The 14,578-nt window shown below is 38.4% G+C and overlaps 1 non-coding gene across 1 annotated transcript; it reads left to right on the forward strand.

Annotated features, from left to right (window-relative positions):
* Positions 1–12,121: 12,121 nt before the first annotated feature.
* LOC148577504 (small nucleolar RNA R71) lies at positions 12,122–12,229 on the forward strand. The gene has a single exon (XR_015903670.1). It is a non-coding gene; the product is annotated as a small nucleolar RNA R71 (small nucleolar RNA).
* The last annotated feature ends 2,349 nt before the right edge of the window (positions 12,230–14,578 follow it).

Consider the following 14,578-nt stretch of genomic DNA (forward strand, 5'->3'; position numbering starts at 1 on the left):
ATGAAAAAGCATAGAAAATATGCACAAAATGACATGTCATCAGCGTGCACTGTGCCATCGCATGGTCCAGACAGTGAGTTGTGCGTATAGGGTGTGAGAGTGATGGGGGAAAATTATATTTCCACACAAACTCACGGACAAGTGTACCGGGTCGCATCAAGTAGTAAAGCTCACTTAGAGTGAGGTCGATCCCACAGGGATTGATGGATCAAGCAACTTTAGTGGGTGATTAGTTCAGTCAAGCCAACATTGGTGAATTGAATGAAAAGTGACCAACAGAAGGTAAATTGCAGAAATTGTAAAATGCAGAAAGTAAATTGACTGAAACTTAAATAGCAAGAAAAGTAAACTGCAGAAACTTAAATTGCAAGAAAGGTAAATGATTGAAGCTTAAAGTGCAAGGAATTTAAATTGCTGAATATAAATTGTAAGGGAACTTAAATTGCATGAAGAATAAAAGGATTTAGGTGCTGGAAATTAAAACAAAACTGAAAAATGTGAAGTGCAGTAAACTAAAAAGCTCTCAGATGAGGAAATTCAGAAATAGATCAATTCTTTTGGTTTGGTCTTGAATGAATGGATCAGGGGTGGCTTGGTGGAGCTCCAGTGGAGCGCTCAGTTTGCTTGGATGAACGCTACGTTCATTTTGCCAAGCATGCTTCTTTCACGTGCTTCCCTGGTGCAACATTTCTTCTAGCGTTACATTAGTGAATGTAGCGTTCACTCACCCAACGCTCTCTCTTGGTTTCTTTGGTGCACGCCCTTCCTTGGCTATGTCACGAAAACGCTCAATTCATTGAGCGTAGCGTTCACTTTAATGAATGCCTGATGCCTGATAAACCCCATATTTAGGGTTTATCTTGTGTTGAATTTAGAGGTTTTTGTCAACCTTTCTCCCATATCCAATGAAATAGCATGATTTTGTAAATTCTCCTTTAATTGTGCTTGAGAGTGAAAACATGCTTTTTAGGTCCTTAATTGTTTAATCTTGATTTACCTTTGATTCCATTAGATGCCTTGATATGTTTGTTAAGTGATTTCAGATTTAGGAGGCAAAGATTGGATCAAGGGAATGAACGAAAAGCATGTAAAAATGGAGAACTCATGAAGAAATGAAGGAATCGCAAAAGTTGTCAAGCCGTCCTCTTCGCACTTAAACAACCATAACTTGAGCTACAGAGGTCCAAATGATGCGGTTCTAGTTGCGTTGAAAAGATAACATTCGGGGCTTCGAAACGATATAATATTTGTCATAGTTACTACACGTATGGTGACATCTACGCGCACTTTACGTGCACGCATCGTTGCTGCCATATGATCCACTTAAAGTAATATGTGGCCAACGAATTCTAAAGCCTTGTGGGCCCAATCCAACTCATTTCTAATGCTATTTAAGCCAAGGATTGAAAGAGAATCAACATACTTTAGATACTTTCACACATTAGTTTAGTTTAGTTTAATTTTTGGAGGGAAAGTTAGTTTTAGAGAGAGAAGCTCTCACTTCTCTCTAGGATTAGAATTAGGATTAGGTTTAGATCTATATCTACTTCTTCTTCTTCTCTCTTAATTTTCCTCTTTCATCCTTAATTGTTCTCTTGTAATTGTAGCATTCTACTTCTCTTGTAATTCCTTTGCATTGTTATTTGTAGCTTATGAACTTTCTTTTGTAGATCTACATTTCTTCTTCAATGTAATTGGTAAGTTCTTTGTTGTTTCATAATTGTTTTGATTTCCTATTGTTAACCTCTTGCTTTTGTAGTTAGATCTCTCTTTAATTCTTGCAATTCATGTTGTTTACTCTTATTGCCTTCTATGTGTTTGTTACAATGCTTCTTATAGTTATAAGTTTACTTTTCTATTGTTTTGCCTTTCTATTGTTAATCTCTTACTTTTGTAGTTGTAGATTCCTTTAATTCTTGCAATTTTACTATGCTTTTCTTTTGTGCCTTCCATGTATTTGATGAAATGCTTGGTTGGATTTTAGAGTAGATTTTAGTGCTCTTGGCTTGGGAAGGTAACTTAGGAACTCTTGAGTTACTAATGTCCAAGTGATTGACGATTGGGAGCCATTAACTCTAGATCTCACTAATTGATTTGGTGTAGAACTAGGACTTATGGACTTGGATTGACATAGCTCATTTGACTTTTCTTTATTAGTTAGAGGATGACTTAATGGGGTTGATCCTTGCCAATTCTCATGTTGTGGTTAGTGATTAGGATAGAGATCATTGACCACCAAACCTTTCCAAGGCCTTTTTAGTTATTAGTTTATTTTCGTTGCCATTTACATTTCATGTCTCTTATTAAAAACCCGAAAACATGCTCCATAACTAATAACAAGACACTTTATTACAATTCCTAGGGAGAACAACCCGAGGTTAAATACTTCGGTTTATAAATTTAGGGGTTTGTACCTGTGACAAATAATCTTTTGTATGAAAGGATTATTGTTGGTTTAGGAACTATACTTGCAATGAGAATTCATTTGTGAATTCTGAACCACACAAAAGTCTTCTTATCAAAATTGCGCCGTTGCCGGGGAATTACAATAGTGTTGTGTTATTGGTTATTGTACATATGTGAATATTGTGAATAGCTTGATTTTTGTATTGTTTGCTAGTCTTTGCTAGTTTAGGACTTTGTTTCATTATTTTTCTATTAGCTCTTGAATTTTATTTCCTCTTTTCACCATGAATTCTCACTTTGGCTATGAGTTTGGTTCTAATTGTGTTGTAGGAAATTTGAACTTCAATGATGACACTCATTATGGATGGAACCAACAAAGATGGGAGGAGCCTCAAGGGATTGATCACTCCTGTGGGCAACAACCTCCGGACACTTATAGGTATAATTCCCATCCTAGTGCGTGTCAATTCAATGGCTATGGTGAATATTTTTATGGCAATCAATCACTACCATCATATGCCTATGAATCTCATCCTCAACACGAACCTCAACCATTCTCACAAGCCTCTCATTACCAAGCACCTTCCTATGATCCATATCCACCATATGACCAATCACCCATACCATATTCTTATGACCATTATGAGCAACAACCTCTAGAACCACCACAATCCTATCAAGATTATTACCAAAAACCACCTCAATGCACACCATCTCTATACCCTTACCAAGAAGAACCACCTTCCTACTATGAACCCTCTTATCCACCCCAAGCCCCAATAAATGACTCTCTCACCTTGCTACTTCAAGGACAAGTGGATATGCAAAGGAACACCCTAGAGTTTGTGACTAACTTGACCAAGGTAGTGCATACTTTAGCCTACCAATGCTTGAACACTCAATGTACTTCCATAACCATATGTGAAGAATCAATTGAAGATCATAGCATGAAGGAGAGATTGGAAACTGCGGTGGAAAATGAGGGATGTTATTTTGTATTAGAACAATTGGAGGAGCCTATGATTGTTGAAGAAAAGGAAAAAGTGGTTGAAGATTTAGGAGATGTTGAAAGTCCATGGGAATGTAGCATCATAGAGCACTCTTCCAAGAAGCTTGATATTGATGTTGAGGAAGGTGCACAACCTCCAAAACATATCATAGTTGGAGACTTGAAAGAGGTTTATCAAGAGATGGATTCAATCATGGGTGAATTTCTATCTACAGTTGAATCCTCCCCCATTGGACATGAAGTTGAAAGTATAGAAGAATGTGCACAACCTCCCATACCCTTGGTGGGCAATGAGAAAGAGAGTGAATCGGAAGAGAGCTACCAAGAGGAAAAAGTTGAATTGGTGTATATCGAAATTGAAGAATATGAAGAGGTTGATCAAGAGATGGATTCATTCATCAATGAATTCCTATCCAAAATTGAATCACCTCCCATTGGGCAAGATGAAGTTCTTAAAGACAACACCAAGCTAAGTGAAAAAAGGGGAAAGGATGAAATTGAGGAAGCATGCGAAGAGGTGGAAACAACTAAAGAAGAGCCTAAAGAAGTAGACATCGCATTGTCTAAGTGTGGGGAGGTCTCCCTCCCCAAGTCACCATCCAACACAACATTCAAGTGGGTAAAATTCTTATCCCTATGCTTTGATTTCTCACTTGAATATGGTTTAATTGAAAATGATGGTCAACTTAGAGCTCTTTGTGGAATTAAGATTAAAAAGGAGTTGTGTAGTGGTTGGAGGTTTGGAATTAGGCTCATCAAGGTCAAAACTTCAAAGTATAGGGACTATGATTGGATGAATGCTACTTTACACGGGTCTAGGAAGAAGGCTTGGTGTGTGGTGTACGAAATTGTGATCATCAACAATGGCGCCAAAGGACTTGGGGCTCTTAAACGTGAATCACACTTTGTCACAACTCCGCACAACTAACCAGCAAGTGCACTGGGTCGTCCAAGTAATACCTTACGTGAGTAAGGATTGATCCCACGGAGACTGTCAGCTTGAAGCAAGCTATGGTCACCTTGTAAATCTCAGTCAGGCAAATTCAGATGGTGATGGAGAATTGATAATTAAAAGATAAATAAAACATAAAATAAAGATAGAGATACTTATGTAATTCTTTGGTTCGAATTTCAGATAAGCGTATGAAGATGCTTTGTTCCTCCTGAACCTCTGCTTTCCTATTGCCTTCTTCCAATCATTCATACTCCTTTCCTTAGCAAGCTTTATGTTGGGCATCACCATTGTCAATGGCTACTTCCTGTCCTTTCAGTGAAAACGTTCCAAATGCGCTATCACCGCACGGCTAATCATCTGTCGGTTCTCGATCATGTCAGAATAGGATCCATTGATCCTTTTGTGTCTGTCACACGCCCCACAATCGCGAGTTTGAAGCTCGTCACAGTCATCCCATCCCAGATCCAATTCATAATACCACAGAAAAGGTTTAGACGTTCCGGATCTCAGGAATGGCCGCCAATAATTCTAGCCTATACCACGAAGTTTCCAATCTTAGATTAGAAACCCAAGAGATACGCATTCAAGCCATTGCTAGTAGAACAGAGGTGGTTGTCAGGCACATGTTCATAGGTGAGAATGATGATGTGTGTCACGGATCATCACATTCATCAAGTTGAAGAACGAATGAATATCTTGGAGAAGAAATAGACTTGAGTTGAATAGAAAAACAATAGTACTTTGTATTAATTCATGAAGAACAGCAGAACTCCACACCTTAATCTATGGTGTGTAGAAATTCCACCGTTGAAAATACATAAGAACAAGGTCTAGGCATGGCCATGAGGCCAGCCCCCAAACGTGAAAAGGTCTATCCAAGTATGAGTAAAAGATGAAAATACAATAGCAAAAGGTCCTATTTATAGAAAACTAGTAGCCTAGGGTTACAGAAATAAGTAATTAATGAAGAAATCTTCTTCCGGGCCCACTTGGTGTGTGCTTGGGCTGAGCATTGAAGCTTTCATGTGTAGAGACTTTTCTTGGAGTTAAACACCAGCTTTTGTGCCAGTTTTGGAGTTAAACGCCAGAATTCATGAGCTGACTTGGAACGCCTGTTTGGGCCATCAAATCTCGGGCAAAGTATGGACCATTATATATTGCTGGAAATCCCAGGATGTCTACTTTCCAAAGCAATTTAGAGCGTGCCAATTGGACTTCTGTAGCTCCAGAAAATCCACTTTGAGTGCAGGGAGGTCAGAATCTAATAGCATCTGCAGTCCTTTTTTAGCCTCTGAATCAGATTTTTGCTCAGGTCCCTCAATTTTAGCCAGAAAATACCTGAAATCACAGAAAAACACACAAACTCATAGTAAAGTCCAGAAATATGATTTTTATTTAAAAACTAATAAAAATATAATAAAAACTAATTAAAATATACTAAAAACATACTAAAAACAATGCCAAAAAGCGTATAAATTATCCGCTCATCACAACACCAAACTTAAATTGTTGCTTATCCCCAAGCAACTGAAAATCAAATAAGATAAAAAGAAGAGAATATACAATGAATTCCAAAAACATCTATGAAGATCAGTATTAATTAGATGAGCGGAGCTTTTAGCTTTTTGCTTCTGAACAGTTTTGGCATCTCACTTTATTCCTTGTAGTTCAGAATGATTGGTATCTATAGAAACTCAGAATCCAGATGGTGTTATTGATTCTCCTAGTTAAGTAGGTTGATTCTTGAACACAGCTACTTTATGAGTCTTGGCCGTGGCCCTAAGCACTTTGTTTTCCAATATTACCACCGGATACATAAATGCCACAGACACATAACTGGGTGAACCTTTTCAGATTGTGACTCAGCTTTGCTAGAGTCCCCAATTAGAGGTGTCCAGGGTTCTTAAGCACACTCTTCTTTTTGCTTTGGACCTCGACTTTAACCGCTCAGTCTCAAGTTTTCACTTAACACCTTCACGCCACAAGCACATGGTTAGGGACAGCTTGGTTTAGCCGCTTAGGCCAGGATTTTATTCTTGTGGGCCCTCCTATCCACTGATGCTCAAAGCCTTGGATCCTTTCTATCACCCTTGCCTTTTGGTTTAAAGGGGTATTGGCTTTTTCTGCTTACTTTTTGATAAACCACTATTTTATGGTTTATCTTGTGCTCAATTGAGTGGATTTTATCAACTCTTTACCCACTTATTCATAATATTTGCATGGTTTTATATTTCCTTCCTAATTTTATTCTATAATTGGAAACTTGCTTCCTGAGCCTTTTAATTACCAAAAATTAATTTTCCCTTATCACCATTAGATGCCTTGATATGTGTGTTAAATGATTTCAGATATTACAGGGCAGGAATGGCTCAGAGGATGGAAAGGAAGCATGCAAAAGTGGAAGGAATACAAGAAGTTGGAGAAATTGCTAAGCTGTCCAGCCTGACCTCTTTGCACTCAAACGGCTATAACTTTAGCTAAAGAGGTCCAAACGACGCGGTTCCAGTTGCGTTGGAAAGCTAACGTCCCGGGCTTCGATTTGATATATAATATGCCATAGTTTCCCTGACACTAGGTGACGCGACCGCGTGCTCCATGCGGCCGTGTCGCAGTGACAAAAAACCAGCGTGGCAGATTTCATCTCCAGTGATTTCTGGGCTGTTTTCGACCCTGTTTGCGGCCCAGAAAACACAGATTAGAGGCTATAAAGTGGGGGAATGCATCCATACATAGATAAACTTTCATATTCATAATTTTAGGAGTAGATATAGTTTTTAGAAAGAGAGATTCTCTCCTCTCTATTAGGATTTTGTTTTAGGATTTATGATTATTTCTTCTTCATCACAGGTTCAATGTTCCTTTTATTTATTTTCCTAATTTAATTTATGAACTCTTCCATGTTACATTTGATATCTTTATTAGTGCTAATTGAGGTATTTCAGATATATGATTGTTCTCTCTATTATTTATAATTTGAATTTTCCCCTTTTGGCTTTGGTTGAGTCATTGGAGACACTTGAGTTATCAAACTCATTGTTGATTGAAAATTGGAATTTTTCAAGAATTAATTCGAGTTCCAATAACTCTAACTTTTCCCAAGGAAAGACTAGAACTTGAGGAATCAGAATTAATTCATCCACTTAACTTACCTTCATAGTTAGAGGTTAACAAGTGAGAGAAGAATCCAATTCTCATTACAATTGATAAGGATAACTAGGATAGGACTTCCAGTTCTTATACCTTGCCAAGAGTTTATTTTATAGTTATTTATTTATTTTTATTGCTTTGATAATATACCTGTGCCCATTTTCCAAACTCCAAAACCCCCAATTTACAAACTCATAACCAATAATAAGAACATACTTCCCTGCAATTCCTTGAGAAGACGACCCAAGGTTTAAATACTCGGTTATCAATTTTAAAGGCATTTGTTACTTGTGACAACCAAAACATTTGTACGAAGGAATTTCTGTTGGTTTAGAGACTATATCTACAACGTGACTGTTTTTATAAAATTCTTTACTGGCAAAAATCCTAACGTCACTTTTCTTTTTCTTTCTTTTTTCTTTTCTCTCTTTTTTTTCGCCTTTTTTTTTCTGCAAGCTTTTCACTGCCTTTTCTTGTTTCAAGAATCAATTTTATGATTTTTCAGATCATCAGATAACATTTCTCCTTTTCCCATCATTCTTTCAAGAGCCAACAATTCTAACATTCATAAACAATCAAATTAAAAAATATGCACTATTCAAGCATTCATTCAGAAAAACAATAGTATTGCCACCACATCAAGATAATTAAACTGTTTTAAAATTTGAAATTCATGCACTTCTTTTCTTTTTCAATTAAAAACATTTTTCATTTGAAATTCATAAAGCATAATAATTTGAAAAACAGAAAATAAAGAACAAGAAAATTAAAGAACGGGTCGACCTTAGTGATGGCGGCTTGTTCTTCCTCTTGAAGATCTTATGGACTGCTTGAGCTCCTCAATGTCTCTTCCTTGCCTTTGTTGCTCCTCTCTCATGGTTCTTTGGTCTTCTCTAATTTCATGGAGGAGGATGGAATGCTCTTGGTGCTCCACCCTTAGTTGTCCCATGTTGGAACTCAATTCTCCTAGGGAGGTGTTGATTTGCTCCCAATAGTTTTGTGGAGGAAAATGCATACCTTGAGGCATCTCAGGGATTTCATGATGAGGAGTTTCGTCATGCTCTTGGTGAGGTTCTCTCACTTGCTCCATCCTTTTCTTAGTGATGGGCTTGTCCTCATCAATGAGGATGTCTTCCTCTATGTCAATTCCAGCTGAATTGCAGAGGTGACAAATAAGATGAGGAAAGGCTAACCTTGCCACAGTGGAGGACTTGTCCGCCACCTTGTAGAGTTCTTGGGATATAACCTCATGAACTTCTACTTCCTCTCTAATCATGATGCTATGAATCATGATAGCGCGGTCTATAGTAACTTCAGATCGATTGCTAGTAGGAATGACTGAGCGTTGGATGAACTCCAACCATCCCCTAGCCACGGGCTTGAGGACATGCCTTCTTAGTTGAACCGGCTTCTCTCTTGAATCACTCTTCCATTGAGCGCCCTCTTCACAGATGTCCATGAGGACTTGGTCCAACCTTTGATCAAAGTTGACCCTTCTAGTGTATGGGTGTGCATCTCCTTGCATCATAGGCAAATTGAATGCCAACCTTACATTTTCCGGACTAAAGTCTAAGTATTTTCCTCGGACCATTGTAAGCCAATTCTTAGGATCCGGGTTCACACTTTGATCATGGTTCTTGGTGATCCATGCATTGGCATAGAACTCTTGAACCATTAAGATTCTGACTTGTTGAATGGGTTGGTGAGAACTTCCCAACCTCTTCTTCGGATCTCATGTTGGATCTCCGGATATTCGCCCTTTTTGAGCTTAAAAGGGACCTCGGGGATCACCTTCTTCTTGGCCACAACTTCGTAGAAGTGGTCTTGATGCACCTTTGAGAGGAATCTCTCCATCTCCCAAGACTCGGAGGTGGAAGCTTTTGCCTTCCCTTTCCTCTTTCAAGAGGTTTCTCCGGCCTTTGGTGCCATTAATGGTTATGAAAAACAAAAAAGCTTTAGCTTTTATCACACCAAAATTAGAAGGTTGCTCGTCCTCGAGCAAAAAAAAGAAAGAAGAGAGTAGAAGAAGAAGAAATAGAGGAGATGTAGGAGGCTGTGTTTCGGCCAAGGGGGAGAAGTGGTGTTTAGGTTGTGTGAAAATGAAGGAGTGAAGATGGGTTTATATAGAAGTGGGGAGGGGGGTATGGTTCGGCCATTATGGGTGGGTTTGGGTGGTAAAGTGGTTTGAATTTAAATGGTGAGGTAGGTAGGGTTTTATGAAGGATGGATGTGAGTGGTGAAGAGAATGGTGGGATTTGATAGGTGAGGGGTTTTTGGGGAAGAGGTATTGAGGTGATTGGTGAATGGGTGAAGAAGAGAGAGAGAGGTGGGCTTTTTGGGGATCCTGTGAGGTCCACAGATCCTGAGGTGTCAACGATTTCTCATCCTTGCACCATGTATCGTGCAAAATGCCCCTTGCTGCCAATCCTGGCGTTAAACGCCAGGCTGCTGCCCATTTCTGGCATTTAACGCCAGCTTCTTGCCCATTCCTGGCGTTAAACGCCAGTCTGGTGCCCATTTCTGGCGTTAAACGCCAGTCTGGTGCCCATTTCTGGCGTTAAACGCCAGCTTTTTGCCCATTCCTGGCTTTAAACGCCAGTTTGGTGCCCATTTCTGGCGTTAAACGCCTAGAATGGTGCCAGACTGGGCGTTTAACGCCCATTCTGTTACCCTTACTGGCGTTTAAACGCCAGTAAGTTTCTCCTCCAGGGTGTTCTATTTTTCATTCTATTTTTCCTTTTGTTTTTGCTTTTTCAATTGTTTTGTGACTTCACATGATCATCAACCTATAGAAAACATAAAATAACAAAAGAAGATAGAAATTTATTATAGATAAGTAAAAATTGGGTTGCCTCCCAATAAGCGCTTCTTTAATGTCAATAGCTTGACAGTGGCTCTCGTGGAGCTTTACAGATATTCAGAGCAATGTTGGAACCTCCCATCACCAAACTTAGAGTTTGAATGTGGGGGTTCAACACCAAACTTAAAGTTTGGTTGTGGCCTCCCAACACCAAACTTAGAGTTTGATTGTGGGGGCTCTGTTTGACTCTGTATTGAGAGAGGCTCTTCATGCTTCCTCTCCATGGTGACAGAGGGATATCCTTGAGCTTTAAACACAAGGGAGTCTCCATTCACTTGAATGATCAATTCTCTTCTGTCAACATCAATCACAGTTTTTGCTGTGGCTAGGAAGGGTCTGCCAAGGATGATGGATTCATCCATACACTTCCCAATCTCTAGGATTATGAAATCAGCAGGGATGTAATGGTCTTCAACCTTTACGAAGACATTCTCTATAAGTCCTTAAGCCTGTTTCTTTGAATTATCTGCCATCTCCAGTGAGATTCTTGCAGATTGTACCTCAATGATCCCTAGTTTCTCCATTACAGAGAGAGGCACGAGGTTTATGCTTGACCCTAGGTTACACAGAGCCTTCTCAAAGGTCATGGTGCCTATGGTACAATGTATTGAGAACTTTCCAGGATCTTGTCTCTTCGGAGGTAATCTCTGCCTAGTCAAGTCATCCAGTTCTTTGATGAGCAAGGGGGTTCATCCTCCCAAGTCTCATTACCAAATAACTTGGCATTTAGCTTCATGATTGCTCCAAGATACTTAGCAACTTGCTCTTCAGTAACATCTTCATCCTCTTCAGAGGAAGAATACTTATCAGAGCTCATGAATGGCAGAAGTAGATTCAATGGAATCTCTATGGTCTCAGTCTGAGCCTCAGATTCCCATGGTTCCTCATTAGGGAACTCCTTGGAGGTCAGTAGACGTCCATTGAGGACTTCCTCAGTGGAGATTACTGCCTCTTCCTCCTCTCCAGGTTCGGCTATGTGAGACGTGTTTATGGCATTGCACTCTCTCTTTGGATTCTCTTCTGTATTACTTGGGAGAGTACTAGGAGGGAGTTCAGTAATTTTCTTACTCAGCTGACCCACTTGTGCCTCTAAATTTCTAATGGAGGACCTTGTTTCAGTCATGAAACTTTGAGTGGTTTTAATTAGATCAGAGACAATGGTTGCTAAGTCAGAGTGGCTTTGCTTAGAATTCTCTGTCTGTTGCTGAGAAGATGATGGAAAAAGCTTGCTATTGCTAAACCTGTTTCTTCCACCATTATTGTTGTTGAAACTTTATTGAGGTCTCTGTTGATCCTTCCATGAGAGATTTGGATGATTTCTCCATGAAGGATTATAGGTGTTTCCATAGGGTTCTCCCATGTAATTCACCTCTTCCATTGCTGGGTTCTCAGGATCATAAGCTTCTTCTTCAGAGGAAGCTTCCTTAGTACTGCCTGTTGCTGCTTGCATTCCAGAGAGACTCTGAGAAATCATATTGACTTGTTGGGTCAATAATTTATTCTAAGCCTGTATGGCATTCAGAGTATCAATCTTAAGAACTCCCTTCTTCTGAGTTGTCCCATTATTCACAGTATTCCTTTCAGAAGTGTACATGAATTGGTTATTTGCAGCCATTTCAATGAGTTCCTGAGCTTCTACAAGCGTCTTCATCAGATGAAGAGATCCTCTAGCAGAGCTATCTAATGACATCTTGGATAGTTCAGACAGACCATCATAGAAAATTCCTATGATGCTCCATTCAGAAAGCATGTCAGAAGGACATCTTCTGATCAATTGCTTGTATCTTTCCCAAGCTTCATAGAGGGATTCTCCTTCCTTCTGTCTGAAGGTTTGGACTTCCACTCTAAGCTTGCTCAATTTTTGAGCTGGAAAGAACTTTGCCAAGAAGGCATTGACTAGCTTTTTCCAAGAGTTCAGGCTTTCTTTAGGTTGTGAGTCCAACCATGTCCTAGCTCTGTCTCTTATAGCAAAAGGAAAAAGCATAAGTCTATAGACTTCAGGGTCAACCCCATTGGTCTTGACAGTGTCACAGATTTGCAATAATTCAGCTAAGAACTGATGAGGATCTTCCAATAGAAGTCCATGAAACTTGCAATTATGTTGCATTAGAGAAACTAATTGAGGCTTAAGCTCAAAGTTGTTTGCTCCAATGGTAGGGATTGAGATGCTTCTCCCATAGAAGTCGGGAGTAGGTGCAGTAAAGTCACCAAGCACCTTCCTTGCATTGTTGGCATTGTTGTTTTCGGCTGCCATGGTTTCTTCTTCCTTGAAGAGCTCTGTTAGGCCCTCTAAAGAGAATTGTGCTTTAGCTTCTCTTAGCTTTCTCTTCAAGGTCTTCTCAGGTTCAGGATCAGCTTGAAAAAGTATGCCTTTATCTTTGTTCCTGCTCATATAAAAGAGAAGAGAACAAGAAAGTAGGGAATCCTTTATGTCACAGTATAGAGATTCCTTGAGGTGTCAGAGGAAAAGAAGAATAGAAGGAGGAGGTAGATGGAAAAGAATTCGAACATATAAAGGAGGGAGTTCGAATTGCACCTTGAAGAAGAGTGTTAGTCCTTTAAAAAGAAGGATGTGAGAAGATGGGAAGAATTCTCGAAAATAAAGTAAAAGATTTTGAAATAATTAAAAGAAATTTTGAAAAATTGATTGATGATTTTCGAAAACTAAAATTGGGAAAGAAATTAAGTGATTTTTGAACAAGATTTTGAAATTAGAGATCAAAAAGATATGATTGAGAGTTAATTTTGAAAAAGATGTGATTGAGAAGATATGATTGAGAAGATAAGATGGAAAATCAATTTAAAAAAAAAAGAAAGTTTTAAAATTAAAGTTGATTACTTGACTAACAAGAATTTAGAAGATATGATTCTTAAAATTTAAAATTTGATCCTTTCTTAATAGGCAAATAACAACTTGAAAATTTTGAAGTAAATCATTAATTTTAGCAAGGATTTTCGAAAATAGTAAAAAAAATAAAAAAATGGAAAGAAATTGATTTTGAAGAGATATGATTGAAAAGATATGATTTGAAAAAGATTTGATTTTGAAAAATTATGAAGATTTGAAAAAAAATCTGAATTAAAAACAAAATCTTTCCTCTAGTGTCATCCTGGCGTTAAACGCCCAGAATGGCATCTATTCTGGCGTTTAACGCCCAAAACTCTACCTTTTTGGGCGTTAAATGCCCAGCCAGGTACCCTGGCTGGCGTTTAAATGCCAGTTTTCCTTCTTCACTGGGCGTTTTGAACGCCCAGCTTTTTCTGTTTGGTTCCTCTGCTGAATGTTTTGAATCGTCAATTTTCTGTATTATTGACCTGAAAAGACACGATTTTGAAAATATTTTTGAATTTTTAATGATGAAAAACAATCAAAATACAACTAATCTTAGGAAACTCAAATCAAACAATGCATGCAAGACACCAAACTTAAAAATTTTCATATAAGAGACACTAACAAATTGAGAATGCATATGAGAAACAACAAAACACACAAAACAAGAGAATATAAAGATCAGAGTACTGAAATCATCAAGAACAACTTGAAGATCAATGAAGAACATATTGCATGTATTCGAAAAATGCAAGAAGAATGCAATTGACACCAAACTTAAAAATTGATACTAGACTCAAACAAGAAATATAAAATATCTTTTATTTTTATGATTTTATAGATTTTTTTGTGATTTTTGAAACTTATATGGAAAAAGAAAATAAAGAGAATCAAAACTTTTAATGAGAATTCCAGGAATCATGCAATGTTAGAATAAAGCTTTAGTCTAAAAAGATTAGACATGTTTGGCCAAGCTTCAGCAGGACATTACATTCAGCAGCTAAATTGATGAGAACTAATCAGCTTTTGTGATGCTAAGAACATCACCTTAAAAATTATGAAAACTACCTAATCTAAGCAACAAGATGAACCGTTAGTTGTCCAAACTTGAACAATCCCCGGCAACAGCGCCAAAAACTTGGTGCACGAAATTGTGATCATCAACAATGGCACCAAAGGACTTGGGGCTCTTAAACGTGAATCACACTTTGTCACAACTCCGCACAACTAACCAGTAAGTGCATTGGGTCGTCCATGTAATACCTTACGTAAGTAAGGGTCGATCCCACGGAGACTGTCGGCTTGAAGCAAGCTAGAAATACTTATGTAATTCTTTGGTTGGAATTTCAGATAAGCGTATGAAGATGTTTT

This window comes from Arachis ipaensis, chromosome B1 (genome assembly GCF_059453495.1).
Source record: "Arachis ipaensis isolate K30076 ecotype BB chromosome B1, ASM5945349v1, whole genome shotgun sequence".
NCBI classification, from domain to species: domain Eukaryota; kingdom Viridiplantae; phylum Streptophyta; class Magnoliopsida; order Fabales; family Fabaceae; genus Arachis; species Arachis ipaensis.